The sequence below is a fragment of the Triticum aestivum genome, chromosome 3D, assembly GCF_018294505.1.
Source record: "Triticum aestivum cultivar Chinese Spring chromosome 3D, IWGSC CS RefSeq v2.1, whole genome shotgun sequence".
Lineage (NCBI taxonomy): Eukaryota > Viridiplantae > Streptophyta > Magnoliopsida > Poales > Poaceae > Triticum > Triticum aestivum.
The window spans coordinates 498,094,279-498,110,320 of NC_057802.1; positions in this window are offsets into that span (position 1 = coordinate 498,094,279).

Below are 16,042 nucleotides of genomic sequence, written 5' to 3' on the forward strand. Positions count from 1 at the left end.
AAAAGGGTACAGGTGAGAAAAAACCTCGGTACGACGCTTCCTTGTTGCGTCGGGTAACCCGGCGGAGAGTTCGGTGTCCTTGCGGGCCCGGGTGTGACGCCGGCTTTCGTGAACCTGTTGCTTCAAAAGAAATTGAGGGTCTTGATGAGCTAATGGATGAGAAAAGCTTACTTTCCGGGTTACTCTTCGGACTTTCAGCTGTGGCAAAGGCTCCGAGTCGGAGGAAAGTGATGTTACCTCTTCAATCACCGGGTTACTGGCGCCGGTGTCATCCTGTCAGTAAGCAAAATGTTGATAAGACGGACAGCAGCAAACGACAAATATGGCAAGAGTTTAAAGGGTTAAGGGTTACCTCTGACTCGGAGCTGTCGCTTAATTGCAGCAACTCCGAAGCAGTGGGTCTGCTTCCCTTTTTGCGAGGGGCGGCTTTTGGCGGCTTTCTTCGCCTTCCTCGCCTTCTTGGCCGCCTCATGGTCATACTTGACCCGCCAGAATTTGTCATCAGCCTGAGAAATACAGTAATGAACTCTTAAAAAGGTTCAGAGCAAGGTGACATGTAAAAAAAGTGGAAAGGTTAAAGTCAGCGGCTTACCGCTGGGGCTGGATTGGTCTTGCAGAACGGGGCTAGCCCGGTTCTTCCACAGTCTGCCAGGCTCTCGTTTAACAGAGCCTTGGTCTCTTCTTCGGCAACGTCTTCTGGAAGATCATTGCGACTGTGCCTCTGCGGGTCATCCTTTCGCCCGGTGTACTCACACATTAAGCCGGGGCGGCGGCTCAATGGGATCACCCGCCATGAGATCCAGACCCGGACTAGATCAATTCCGTTCAGACCGTTGCCTAGCAGGGCCTTGATCTTGTTGATCGTTGGAAGCAGGGGCTGGCGTTCCGCGGCAGTCAGTTTGTCGGATAATGGATGAGTCGGCTCCAGGCGCGTTGGGCGAAAGCCGGGCAGCGGGCTCTCATCAGCCGGGGATGTGTCTTGGCAGTAGAACCAAGTCATATTCCAGTCCTTGGGGTGACTTGGCGGCTCTGCGTAAGGGAATAGACAGTCCCTGCGCCGTTGGATGGAGATGCCGCCTAACTCTAGACTTGGACCGTTTGCGCACTCATTTTGGCGGTTCAAATAAAACAGCTCTCTGAAGAGCAGCAGACTCGGCTCTTCTCCAAGATATACTTCACAAAAACTTGGAAGTTGCAGATGTTGGATATGGAATTGGGTCCTATATGAGGCCGAAGGTCAAAGAAGTTGAGCACGTCCCGGAAGAATTTTGAGCCGGGCGGGGCGAAGCCCCGGCTCATATGATCCGCAAAGATCACTACCTCCCCGTCCCTCGGCTGTGGTCTTTCTTCTGACGGGTCAGGGGCACGGTAGGACATCACTTCCTTCTTGGGCAGATATCCAGACTTAACAAAGTTGGCCAGGGTTTCATCAGTGACGTTGGATCTCATCCAGTTGCAAGTGATGGGAGCCTTGGGAGGCATGGTGACGGTTGGTGGTCTATGAGGAAGAGAAAAGTGTCCGGGTTAATTATAAGCCGGGGATTATCATTCAAACTACAGTGACGGCTTATGAAGGGAATTAATGGTATATATTGATACGGTGAGTTATCTAAGCCGTCGGGGCTAATCTAAGCCGTCGGAGTTTTCAGGATAAGTTGGTCATCTACGGCTTACTGCAGTTAAGTCGGAGGATTCTACAGTGCATGGTTCTCTTTAAACCGGAAAGTTCTACGGCGCGTGTTTTCTTTAAGTCGGAAGTATAAGCCGCCAAGATTCAAGGGTTGCAGTTTTTACTAAGTGTGGTAAAACAGATTTCACATATTGCAGTAACTTTTTCGGATCAAAATGGTCGGGCGAGGTGAAAATTTTCTAGACCTAAAAAACAGAGGCAGAAGAAGTTCTTGAGGTTAAACACAGTTCTTATGCAGTAAAAAGAGGGTTTCTTACAGATGAAATGGGCCTCAAACCTCTACCGCAGTGGTTCTACGCGAGGTTAAGGATCAACCAACTACGATGGCAACAAGAACTACCGAGTTTGTGGGCAATGGTGACGAACACGAAGAACTGAAGGAAACCTACCGCAGATCTGTTCTATCAAGGCAGAGAAGACTCACCGGAGTTGAGGAAGAGAGGAGGTCGCCGCCGTTATCTGGTCCGAGTCAGGGTGATGCAGCGGCCGGGTCGATGAAGATCAGGGGCGCGACGGCGGCGGCGGCGGCAGAAGCTCGGGCAGAGGAGCGACAGCGCGAGGAAGAAGAAGGAGAGTGTGAGAAGAGAGCGTTGGGCCGGCCTATTTATAAGGTAGAGTCATAAGTGGGCGCGGGATTCAAGGAGGCCACGGCGTGGTTATCTCCCCCTCACGGCGCCTCGATTCTCGGAGTGACAGTAAAAGCAAAGATCCGTTGCGGATCTGGCGGAGTAAAAAACGGACTTAATGGAGGATGACGTCACGGCGGATTATCCGGAGTCCAGAGGATGACGTCACTCCGGGTTATGGCCTTCACATGAATGGTAAGCCGGAGATTTTTCTGTCTGCAGAGTTGAAGATTGACACGAGCCGGCTCAAATCAATCTGGGGCCTAATGTTGAGGATATAGACCTTAGAGTCACCCGCCAGGAGGGGCCGGGTTACTCGTAGGGTCGTTGCCAGAAGCCCGGAGCCAAGTTTCAAGATAATGGGCCAGAGATGGGCTGAGACCCGGATATGGCTTAAAGCCCGTAGTTATCATCATTGTTATAGTAGACTTGTAGTGTAAGGAAAGTATTGTTTAGAGTCCGAGCCGGACGCTCTTATGAGCCGGCCGGGACTCTAAGGGCTTCTGGGCGTCAGCCTCCCTATATAAAGGGAGGACCCGGCAGCGGCTTAGGGGCGACAACAACCTCATCGAGAACTGGGCATAGCTGTTTAGCTCCCTGGCGATCGTAACCCTAATCAATAACACCCCGAACTGGACGTAAGCTTTTACCTTCACCGTAAGGGGCTGAACCAGTATAACCCTCGCGTTCCTTGTCCCGCATAACCCCTTCATGCTTCCTAGTTGCGATGGCTCCACGACTAAGTCCTAGCTTAAGGACATCTGCCATGACAATTCCACGGCAGGTGGTCTCCCGGTGGTATACCAAGGCCACTTGGTAAGACTCGGTCCATTCCGAGAACGTTTAACACCCGCACATGAAATGAAGACAAGAGGGGTGCGCCGGAGGAGGTGGGAGTGCCGGATTGCAAAACGGACAACGGGAAAAATGCTCGGATGCATGAGACGAACACGTATGCAAATGCAATGCACATGATGACATGATATGAAATGCAGATGATGACATGGCAAAAGCAACACGCAAGCAGATGACAAGGCAAGGATGGCGAATAACTCACAGACACCTGGCGCATCGGATCCGGGGCGTTACACCGGCGCCACAGATCACATGACAAACGAGCTCAACAAACTCTCCACCTACCAGCCCTACTACGGGCACGATCAGGTTCACACCACCAATGGTGTAGGTATGTCCATCTCTCACATTGGCCAAGCATCTCTTTTAACTAGTCATCCCTCTAGGCAGCTCCATCTTCGTAATGTTTTACGGGTACCCTCGGTAACTCGTAATCTTTTATCTATCCCTAAGCTCGCCCTTGATAATCATGTCGTATGTGAATTTCACCCTTTTAATCTTTTTGTTAAGGATCGAGCAACCCGGGACGTTCTGCTTAGTGGTCGGTTGAGCCAAGGCTTGTACCGTTTGGAGGATCCATCCGCCCCGTGCGTCTTCAGCGGTGTTCGTGTGTCGCCTTCCCATTGGCACTCTCGCTTTGGTCACCCCGCCACACCCATCGTTCGCCGCATAATCCACTGCCATGAGCTGCCATTAGTGTCTAGCAATAAAGAGATGTCTGTGTGTGATGCCTGTTAACAAGGCAAGAGTCATCAGCTACCTTTTGTTTCATCTACTAGAGAAGTAAAGAATCCTCTTGAAATTGTGTTTTCTGATGTATGGGGTCCAGCACAAACATCTGTTAGTGGTCACAACTATTATGTCAGTTTTGTTGATGCCTATAGTCGCTTCACGTAGCTTTATCTTCTTAAGCGCAAATTTGATGTGTTTGATATATTCATTCAGTTTCAATTGCATGTTGAACGTCTACTCAAGCATAAAATTATCCATGTTCAGTCAGATGGGGGGGGGCGAATATCGCAACCTAAACACTTTCTTTAATAAGCTTGGGATCTCTCATCGTTTATCATGCCCGCATACACATCAGCAGAATGGCGCTGTTGAGCGCAAACATCATCATATAGTTGAGACCGGACTCACACTTCTAGCTCATGCTTCTGTACCCTTTCGTTTTTGGAGTGATGCTTTTGCCACCGCGTGTTTTCTCATTAACAGATTACCTACGCGTGTTCTTAATATGAAAACTCCTATTGAGCTTCTCTTGGATGAAACTCCTGACTATACCTTTTTAAGGTGTTTGGGTGTACCTGCTGGCCTCATCTTCATCCTTATAATGATCGCAAACTTGAGTTTCAATCCAAAAAGTGTGTGTTCTTAGGGTATAGTTCTCTCCATAAAGGCTACAAGTGTCTCCATGTCCAAACCAATCGAGTCTACATATCTCGGGATGTTGTTTTTGATGAGACCGTCTTCCCCTTTTCTGCCATGCCTCGGTCATCCATCACAACACCATCTATGCATTCATCTCCTCTTATGTCTGGCCAATTTGAAGATGTTGCGTATTCGCCTGTGTTGTTACCTAATCATGGTGCAGGAACTGGACGTGGAGTGATAACCCACAAGTATAGGGGATCGCAACAGTTTTCGAGGGTAGAGTATTCAACCCAAATTTATTGATTCGAAACAAGGGGAGCCAAAGAATATTCTCAAGTATTAGCAGTTGAGTTGTCAATTCAACCACACCTGGATAACTTAGCATCTGCAGCAAAGTATTTAGTAGCAAAGTAGTATGATAGTAACGGTAACGGTGGCAAAAGTAATAGTGATAGTTTTGTAGTGATTGTAACAGTGGTAGCGGTAAAGTAAATAAACAAAGGACAATATGTGAAAAGCTCGTAGGCATTGGATCGGTGATGAAGAATTATGCTGGATGCGATTATTCATGCAACATTTATAACATAGGGTGACACAGAACTAGCTCCAATTCATCAATGTAATGTAGGCATGTGTTCCGAATATAGTCATACGTGCTTATGGAAAAGAACTTGCATGACATCTTTTGTCCTACCCTCCCGTGGCAGTGGGGTCCTATTGGAAACTAAGGGATATGAAGGCATCCTTTTAATAGAGTACCGGACCAAAGAATTAACACATAGTGAATAGATGAACTCCTCAAACTACGGTCATCACCGGGAGTGGTCCCGATTATTGTCACTTCGGGGTTGCCAGATCATAACACATAGTAGGTGACTATAGACTTGCAAGATAGGATCAAGAACTCACATATATTCATGCAAACATAATAGGTTCAGATCTGAAATCATGGCACTCGGGCCCTAGTGACAAGCATTAAGCATAGCAACATCAATCTCAGAACATAGTGGATACTAGGGATCAAACCCTAACAAAACTAACTCGATTACATGATAAATCTCATCCAACCCATCACCGTCCAGCAAGCCTACGATGGAATTACTCATACACGGCGGTGAGCATCATGAAATTGGTGATGGAGGATGGTTGATGATGATGATGGCGACGGATTCCCCTCTCTGGAGCCCCGAACGGACTCCAGATCAGCCCTCCCGAGAGAGATTAGGGCTTGGCGGCGGCTCCGTATCGTAAAACGCGATGAATCCTACTCTCTGATTTTTTTCTCCCCGAATGTGAATATATAGAGTTGGAGTTGAGGTCGGTGGAGCTCCAGGGGGCCACGAGGTAGGGTGGCGCGCCCAGGGGGTAGGCGTGCCTCCCACCCTCGTGGAAAGGGTGTGGGCCCCCTGGCCTTGATTCTGTCGCCAGTATTTTTATTAATTCTAAAAATAATCTCCGTTGATTTTCATGTCATTCCGAGAACTTTTATTTCTGCACAAAAATAACACCATGGCAATTCTGCTGAAAACAGCGTCAGTCCGGGTTAGTTCCATTCAAATCATGCAAGTTAGAGTCCAAAACAAGGGCAAAAGTGTTTGGAAAAGTAGATATGACGGAGACGTATCAACTCCCCCAAGCTTAAAGCTTTGCTTGTCCTCAAGCAATTCAGTTGATAAACTGAAAGTGATAAAGAAAAACTTTTACAAACTCAGTTTGCTCTTGTTGTTGTAAATATGTAAAGCCAGCATTCAAGTTTTCAGCAAAGATTATGAACTAACCATATTCACAATAACACTTAGGTCTCATGTTTACTCATGTCAATGGCATAATCAACTAGCAAGCAATAATAATAAATCTCGGATGACAACACTTTCTCAAAACAATCATAATATGATATAACAAGATGGTATCTCGCCAGCCCTTTCTGACACCGCAAAACATAAACGCAGAGCACCTTTAAAGATCAAGGACTGACTAAACATTGTAATTCATGGTAAAAGAGATCCAGTCATAGTCATACTCAATATAAATTAATAATAATGGATGCAAATGACAGCGGTGCTCTCCAGCTAGTGCTTTTTAATAAGAGGGTGATGACTCAACATAAAAGTAAATAGATAGTCCCTTCGCAGAGGGAAGCAGGGATTTGTAGAGGTGCCAGAGCTTGATTTTTGAAATAGAGATAAATAATATTTTGTGTGGTATACTTTCATTGTCAACATAACAACCGAGAGATCTCGATATCTTCCATGCTACTCACATTATAGGCGGTTCCCAAACAGAATGGTAAAGTTTATACTCCCCCTCCACCAACAAGCATCAATCGATGGCTTGCTCGAAGCAACGAGTGCCTCCAACTAACAAGAGTCCCGGGGGAGTTTTGTTTGCAATTTTTTGATTTGATTTGCATAAAGCATGGGACTGGGCATCCCGATGACCAGCCATTTTCTCGCGAGTGAGGAGCGGAGTACACTCCTCTTGAGAATAACCCGCCTAGCATGGAAGATACAAACAGCCCTAGTTGATACATGAGCTATTCGAGCATACAAAACAGAATTTCATTTGAAGGTTTAGAGTTTGGCACATACAAATTTACTTGGAACGGCAGGTAGATACCGTATATAGGAAGGTATAGTGGACTCATATGGAATAACTTTGGGGTTTATGGAAGTGGATGCACAAGCAGTATTCCTGCTTAGTACAAGTGAAGGCTAGAAAAAGACTGGGAAGCGACCAACTAGAGAGCGACAACAGTCATGAACATGCATTAAAATTAATAGACATTGAGTGCAAGCATGAGTAGGATATAATCCACCATGAACATAAATATCGTGAAGGCTATGTTGATTTGTTTCAACTACATGTGTGAACGTGTGCCAAGTCTAGTCACTTGAATCATTCAAAGGAGGATACCACCCTATCATACCACATCACAACCATTTTAATAGCATGTTGGCATGCAAGGTAAACCATTATAAATTCCTAGCTAATTAAGCATGGCATAAGCAACTATAATCTCTAATTGTCATTGCAAACATGTTTATTCATAATAGGCTGAATCAGGAACGATGAACTAATCATATTTACAAAAACAAGAGAGGTCGAGTTCATACCAGCTTCTCTCATCTCAATCAGTCCATCGTATATCTTCATAATTGTCTTTCACTTGCACGACCGAACGATGTGAATAATAATAATAGTGCACATGCATTGGACTAAGCTGGAATCTGCAGGCATTCAATACAAAGGAGAAGACAAGGTAATATGGGCTCTTGGTTAAATCAACAATAATGCATATAAGAGCCACTTCAACATTTTCATTATGGTCTTCTCCTCTCGACCCCCAAAGAAAAGAAAAGAACTAAAACTATTTACACGGGAAAGCTCCCAACAAACAAAAGAAGAACGAGAAATCTTTTTGGGTTTTCTTTTAATTATTACTACTACAAGCATGGAAAGTAAACTAGCTAGAAGCTACAACTAATTTTTTTGTTTTTCTTAAGGTTTATCAAACACACAAGAAGAGAGCGAGAAAAAGAAAACAAACTAGCATGGATATTACAGTGAAAAACTATGAGCACCGAGAACTAGCATGAGTGTGTGAACATGAATGTAATGTCGGTGAGAAATACGTACTCCCCCAAGCTTAGGCCTTTGGCCTAAGTTGGTCTATGCCCATGGATCAAAGTTGTAGTTGGGGTCGTACTGAGAAGGAGCCTCGGATTGCCACTAGTTGGCAATCTCCTCTGGATACCACTGGTAAACAGACTGTCATGAAGGATCAAACTGTGGTTCCGGCTCTAGCTCTGTAGCTGGTGCGAGGTTCTGGTAGGCATGAAATGCCTCCGGCTAAACAAGGTACTTGCCTGTAGATAAGTCAAACAAAGAAGGAGCAGGCAAAGTAATAATCTCAGGGCGAATTTTATCTAATATCAGTTTGTACTTAATCATCTTTTCCTTATTCTTAACGATAAAATCATGTGCTACCATACTATTATAGTCTAGAAAAACAGGAGGCAGCAACTTTTCTTCTTTCTCATAATGCCTAATAGGTATGTTAACGTGTGCAGCAAGGCGCGAGGCGAAGATACCTCCCAAGATGGGACCCTTCGTGCGGTTAAGACTTAACCGTTTGGCAACGATAGCGCCTAGGCTAAAAGAGTTATCGCGAAACAAGGCATGGCCCAAAATAACAATGTCAGGGGCACTAAGGTTTCCACAGTTTTCGCGACCAATTGAACATCTACTAGCAAATATTGCAAAGTAACGTAGAACAGGAAAATGTATGCTAGTAATTCTTGCATCGGGAACCTTCCTAGTTTCCCCTACAGCAATCATATCAATAAACCCTTCCACATCATTACGATGTGGTTCCTCTATGCTGCCAGTAAGGGGTATCTTACAAACCCGGCAGAAATCAGAAAGGGACATCTCCTTATGCTCATCGTATAAATAAAATTCCACTTAAGGTGGTGATCTCCTAGCATGGAAATGAAAATTTTGCACGAAAATATTAGTGAGTAAGAGATACTGTTCGCGCTGGTCGTGGAGGAAGTCGGTGAGGCCCGCATTCTCAACCAAAGAATATAAATCATCATGAATCCCGGCTGTTGTTAAGAACTCATAGAAAGGCCATTCACACGGCCGAACCTCCGCGGTGCGAGGGAGATTATAGTTGGGCCTCTTATCCTCCTCACTTTGCTTGTCCCTCGAGCTTCGGCTCGACGAGCCCCTCAAAAATCTCTTCATCATTTTCTGAAAATTTCTGAATTTTTTAGTAACTTCAAAATAAAAGTGAACCAAACTCAAAAAAATTGATAGCAACTACTCCCACAAGTGCCTAGAGACTATATCATGCATTAGAACTACGTAGGACCATATAAATTTGACATGCAAGCTCAAGAACAGGGTCACCTAAGCAGCAAAAATTTGCAATGAATAAAGCACTAGAACAAAAATTAATTGGACCATTGGAGGAGTCCCATACCGAAGAACAATCCCCCAAAGCAGTTTTGTGAGTAGAGCTTTGAGCTAGGAGATTGAAAATCGCAGCAAAATGAGCAAGAACTCGTGCTTGAGCTGGTTGGTGATTTTTTTGGGAGGAAGAAGGCGTGTGTGGTGGCTGGAATAAGTGGAGGGGAGCCACCATGGGCCCACGAGGCAGGGGGCGCGCCCTAGACCCTCGTGGCCAGGTGCTTGCTCCCCCTGATTGTAGGAGATATGCCCTAGAGGCAATAATAAATGATATTATTTATCTCTGAGTTCACATTATGTTTATGTTCCATGCTATAACTGCAATGATTCTCGAGTCTGAAATATCCACGAGGCTCGGAGGAAGACTCATATGCATGTGTGGAATAATAAACGGTAAGAAGTATTCCTAGTCTGGCCTCTAAGACTAGCTCAAGTGTTGCATGATGGTTTTGTTTTCCTGATCATGGGCATGTCTATGCCAGCAACTTTGAGGGCAAAATGTTAAGAGATCATTTGTGTTGAATCGACCCGGATTGATGTTATGCTATGAGATTCATTCATCACAAGTTAATGGTACATAACACAGAGATGGTTAATGTTTGCATGATTCCTTAGACCATGAGAGTATCGAGTTTCTTCATGCTTGCTTCATGAACTTTGGGGTTTGTTAAACGTCATCCGTAAATGGGTGGCTATTACGGCGGCTTACGGGTTCATGGAAAAGTGTGTGAAGTAACTTGATAGCTCAAGATTGGGATTTGCTCCTCCGACGATGGAGAGATATCTCTGGGCCCTCTCGGTGTTACGGTATCCATCATCGTCTGGCCAGACACTTTGTGATTTGATCACGGGGATGCCGGAACACGATAACGAGAAAAGAGAACAATACCGGTAACGAGGTAACTAGCATAGTGGACAAGTTGTTGATCCACGGGAATGCCAACATGTCTCACCTCGGGTATTTGTAACATATCGCGAAGCAACAGGAATAGCACACGGCAACTGGAGGTTCACTCGAATATTTATTCGTGTGGGTATAGGGGTCAATATGGGTGTCCACGGTTCCGATGTTGATCATTGATCGGAAAGGGTTCCAGTCATGTCTATACTTCACCGAACCTATAGGGTCACACGCTTAAGGGTCATCTATCTGCTGAATACTAGACAAGGAGTCTGAGAGAAAATCACCGAAAAAGTTTCGGACACCGGAAAAGTTTCGGACAGCGGAAAAGGTTCCGCAGAAAGAGGTCATCGGATGAGTTTCGATGAAACTGAAAAGTTGTTTCAGGGGATACCATAAAGTCAAATTGATTTTGGCACATTCCTGATAATTCTTGGAGGGTGCCAGAATCATTCTGGAAGCTTTCTGGAATTTTCCGGGATAATAACCGGATATGCTCCGGAGCTGCCGGAACCACTTCAGATGCTTTTCGCAGATGAAAATCACTAAACCGGAATTGTTTCGGAACGCGTTGAAAATAATTTTGGTGGGTACTGGAAATGTTCTAAGCCCACACAAATATTTTCAGTTCGAACGGACGCTGAAAAATGTCGTCATGAATAGTGAAAGTGCTTTTTGGGATATTTTATGGAAAGCCACCTTTTGGGGCTTTACTCAAAAGATCTAGGGATGACATGGATGGATTGGGAGGCCCTCATGGGGGCCCCCAAGGGGTGTGGCCGGCCACACTTGGGGCTCCACCTTGGAGCCCCTCTTGTTCCTTGGTTTCACTCTTATGCCCTTGAGGAAGGACTTCATTCATGTGCATTTTGGGTTTTTGTGTTAAACTACCCTACCCCTTGGGATTTCCTATAAATAGAGGTGGAGGGGCAGCCCTCCACACTCATCCCTTCTCACATACAAGTGCCATGCATGATCTGGCTTCTCTCTCCCTCCCAGCGAAATAGTTTCGTAGAGCCGAAAGGCTGTCTGGGTTCCGGTGGGAACTAGTTCTGGACGGCGAAGCCCTGCCGGATAGATGACACCGTATGTGTGCAACTCTGTAGAGAGATCGTAGTTTCGGTCTTAGTTCGTGAGTGCCTCCCGAAGGGCTGTCCGTGTGACCGTCCGAGTTTCGAAGGTCCTCCCGAAGGGCTGTCCGAGTGACCGTTCGAGTTTCGAAGGTCCTCCCGAAGGGCTGTCCGCGACACCGTCCGGGGGGCTGTTCGACCGCCTCCCGGAGGGCTGTCTGAGGAGCAGATGAGGGTATACATCCTCGCGGTTGGGAGGTTGTAAATCCTAGCTGCGGGGATCTGCACCGCCGATCGTCATCGACTCTACTTCCCGCTGCGCTACGAGTCGGTAACGAAAAAGATCAAACCTTGTATGCAGTCTCCATAGTGGTCCTGGGCTGGTGCGTAGGTCGGAAATTTTTTGTTTTCTGCTGCGTTACCCTACAGTGGCATCATGAGCCGTGCTATGCGTAGATGCAGGTTGCGATCTAGAATACATAGAGATGTATGGGTATTGCATAATATAATTAGGTAGTAGATGAGATCTATTGCTGAAAATTATTTATGCGGGTGACAGATGAAATCTGTTACCCGATGTTCTTGTTGCTTCCCTAGAATTTGCGTTTGCTCAATCTCGAGACAGCATGGTGGAATTTGACAAAGTTCTGGCAATCCGTGATCCTGATTGATCATGGAAGTGCTATCAGTTCTTTGGGTTCTGCCGTAGTCAAAAGAAAGATGAAATTCGCAGACGACAGGGCAATGCAGATATGATCTGCACGGGGGTCATGCGTATGACGAAGTTTAGTATGGGGTTCGAGATTTTATTGTCTCGTGCTTCATACACCCTGCAAAGTTAATCTAGCGACATGAACTATCATACTTGATGATGAACGTTGGTCGCTGCGGTTTAAGTCAAAACCTTAGAAGCCACGTAAAATAAATTTTGCATAAACCGATTAGAGGCGTCTAACTTGGTTTTGCAGGATGTGCATGTGATGTGGTATAGCAGTGCTCATACTAATTCGATTATGTATGAGATGACTATATGATGTAATTTGATTAACATGACCTGCGTGTCATGATTCGGCATGATGGCTGGAGCCATATGATTGCACTTTAATGACCTGCGTGTCAACCTTAAGTAATGCATTAATTTTATACGCTATGGAGATAGCAATATTATCTGGTGCATCGACAAGGTGGTGGCAATCTTCGCGAAGGTGAACACCAACACGAATGCCGAAGACGAAGAAATGAAATACTTCTCCGTCAGAAAGGGCTATACCATATCATGCTATTATGAATTGCCTGAGATGTTTATCCCTTATGATGCACCCTTCTTGATTGCGCGGTAGTCGCTTTTTATTAGGGTGATCTCTCACAAAAATACCAAGTAGTTAGTGTTCTCCCAAGTGTAGCACCGTCACGGCACCTATCTTTTCGGGGTGCGCCGTGTCACACGGGTACGAACGATTAGAGAAGTGTGAGGCGGGTGAGTTGAGACCTCGCAGCGAGATCACTTGGTTGTCTTGACGTTCAGGCATGACCGTCATGAGCTCGGAACACACGCATCGAAAGATGAACAAGAGTCACATAGAGATGTGATTGGCAAGTTGGCCTACCGGTTGAGATTTTTCGTCATCAGTGGTGTTACACCAATGGCGAACAATTGAAATGTGGGTCTTGTATCACTCACAATCAATTTTGAGAGATATTGATTTGAGTGGGAGCGCACTGTTGAATTAACATGTTTAATTCTTAGTGCAATTAATTATGAACATTGTCTAAGTGTTATATGCAAAATAGTTGTAGAATAATGGCTCGCGTTTCCACCTTCCCTATTAAAATTGAATAGCTGTTAAATATCTGGTTAAAACTTTACGATTGGTAACGTAATATGAGGATTGTCCTCAAAAGTGCCGAGAAGGACTTTGTCCTATCGCATGCTTTCCGTATCCTCCCGCTAATGCTATGGATCATGTGACTCTCGTCCTTCGATCCAAAAGCTAGAATTCTGTTACGGTCAAGTGAAATATGTTTGCTTCCATGAAACTCGAACTTCGAAAGTTTGGGATAGTTATGTGATATTCATGGAACTGGAAATTAATTTTCAGATACAAACAAAGGCTGAAAGATATGAAATATCCAAAGCAATGTTTGATTGCAAATTATTAGTAAAGTGTTTACTATGCATTAGACTGATAAGAGAGGGATCCAGAAGAACGCCTGTCATATAATGAAAGGTGAATAAAACAACAACTTAAAGAGAAAGGAAGTGTCCAAAGGGTGTTAGTATGACTTACACGCCTAGGAAGTCCGGGGCTAACGCCACTCTTAAGTTGGGTGCTTCTTTTGCGAGTAGGAGAAATACTAAAAGTTAAACTGTTAGAAGTATAAAGGCAGAAAGAAAGATGACTGGAATATCCAGCTCATGTATGAATGTCATACAAGTTTTTGATGTATAGTAGGCTGGTCAAAGATATAGTTCTTGGGAATTATGGTTAAACATGTTAATCACTAATTCTTGGGTATTGTGAGTTAATCACAAAGATACCCACTCGATTGCATTCTGTTACGAATCAATGTAAGAGCTACTATGGCCTAAAAGGCTAGCCAGAAATGAGGTTAAGGTATACACAGGGAACATAGTAAATGTTACTATACCTTCCATCGGTGTATTGCCGTCTGTATTTATTTTCATAATTCATTTAGAGTTTTACAAACTCTATCCCATTGCATAAGGTATCTTGCAAGAAGGTTGTTCATAAGAGAACTTTTTATGTTCGATGTTATGAATAACACAAGGGCCATACTTTCATTATGAATGAGATGTATGTTATGAATATTGATAATAATACAATACCTCTGGGTTTACTTTCATAATTCATTTTAGAGTTTCATACACTCTAGCCCATTGCACAATGTTTGTTGCAAAAGAGTTGTTCATAAAAACAACAATTGTTGTTAAGTATTATGAATAACATGAAGGGCCATGCTTCCATCCAAGATGGATGTATGTTATGAATATTGATGGTAATATAATACATCCATAACACTGACGCTAAATGTCGCAAGACTATGAGAATACCACACATGTGTGGCACTGTATTTGGTCACATTGGAGAAACCCGCATGGAAAAATTCCATTGTGATGGATTTTGAAGTCGTTTGATTTTGAATCATCTGACACTTGCAACTTTTCTCCGAAAAGTGAAGTGACTGAAATACCGTTCACAGGCCATAAGGAACGAGCAACAAACTTATTGGTGATCATACATTTTGATGTGTGTAGTTCAATAAATGTTGTTGCAAGTAGTGGATTTATATATCTTCAGAAATGACTCAAGTAGATATATGGATATTTGCTTGATGAGACGTAAGTCTGGATCTTTTGAAATCATTCGAAAGGTTTTCAAAAATGAAGTAGAAGTTATTGTAACAAGAAAATTATGTTTCTGCAATTTGATTGCACAAAGGAATATTTGAGTTACATGTTTAGCGAATGTCTGATGAGTTGTGAAAGGGGTTTCATAACTTGCACCTCCCGGAACACCAGTGCAAGTGAAAAGTCCATGGAGATGTAATCTAACCATTTATGACATGGTAAGGTCAAAGATGACATAAATAAATTTGCCATTATCCTTTTTAAAGTGATGCTTTAGAGACTGCGGCTTTTACACTGAAAAGAGCTACATCGGGTCTGTTGAAATGAAGCCATGGTATGGTACGCCCAACCATGTTATATCTTTTCTTAACATTTGGAATATGGGGCTTGTGTAAAAGGTTACAAACCTATTCCAAATCAGACAAGTGCTACTTTGTAGGTTATACCGAAATGTTGGGTATTCCTCCCTCACTATACCAAGGCAAATAGTTTTGCCGCGAAACGGTGTGCTTTTAAAGAGAATGGTTCTTTCAAAAAGGTTAGTGGGAGAATAGTGCAACTCAACGAGATAAACAGTATCTTCGTCATCAGATCAAAGGAAAGAGACCTTGGAAGTAATTCCAGAGTTTCCTACTGCAACTGATACGGAAGTCTCTACAATAAAATGTATGAACTTCGGTCGAACTTGTGGCTGAACCACGTAGGCAAGACTCGTGCAAACCTCTCAGGTGCGCAAACGAGATATTGTTGTTAGACAACATTATACCTACGATACATAAGGAAGCGTTGATGGGCCCTGACTCCGGAATTGGCTAAATGTCAATACAACCCGAGTTAGTTTCCATATAAGTGATTCAAGATTAAAACCTTGATACACCTTTCGGAAGACTTAGAGTCTAACGAATATTTATGGAACTTAAAACTGATACGGATAAAAATGTTTTATCCATAGAGCTCGACTTGTTGAAATAACAAGTTCAAGAGTTGACTACAATGAGGTTGTTTTCATCGTAGCGATGCTTAAAGTCGGTTCGGGTTGAACTAGCAATTAATACATATTTCAATCATGAGATATGAAACATGGATGACAATAGGATTTCCATCTGATGGAAATGAAACCAAGGACTTGCATGTGTTACAGTCCAAGGCATTTTGTCTATCCAGAGGATGCTAGTAAGGGTG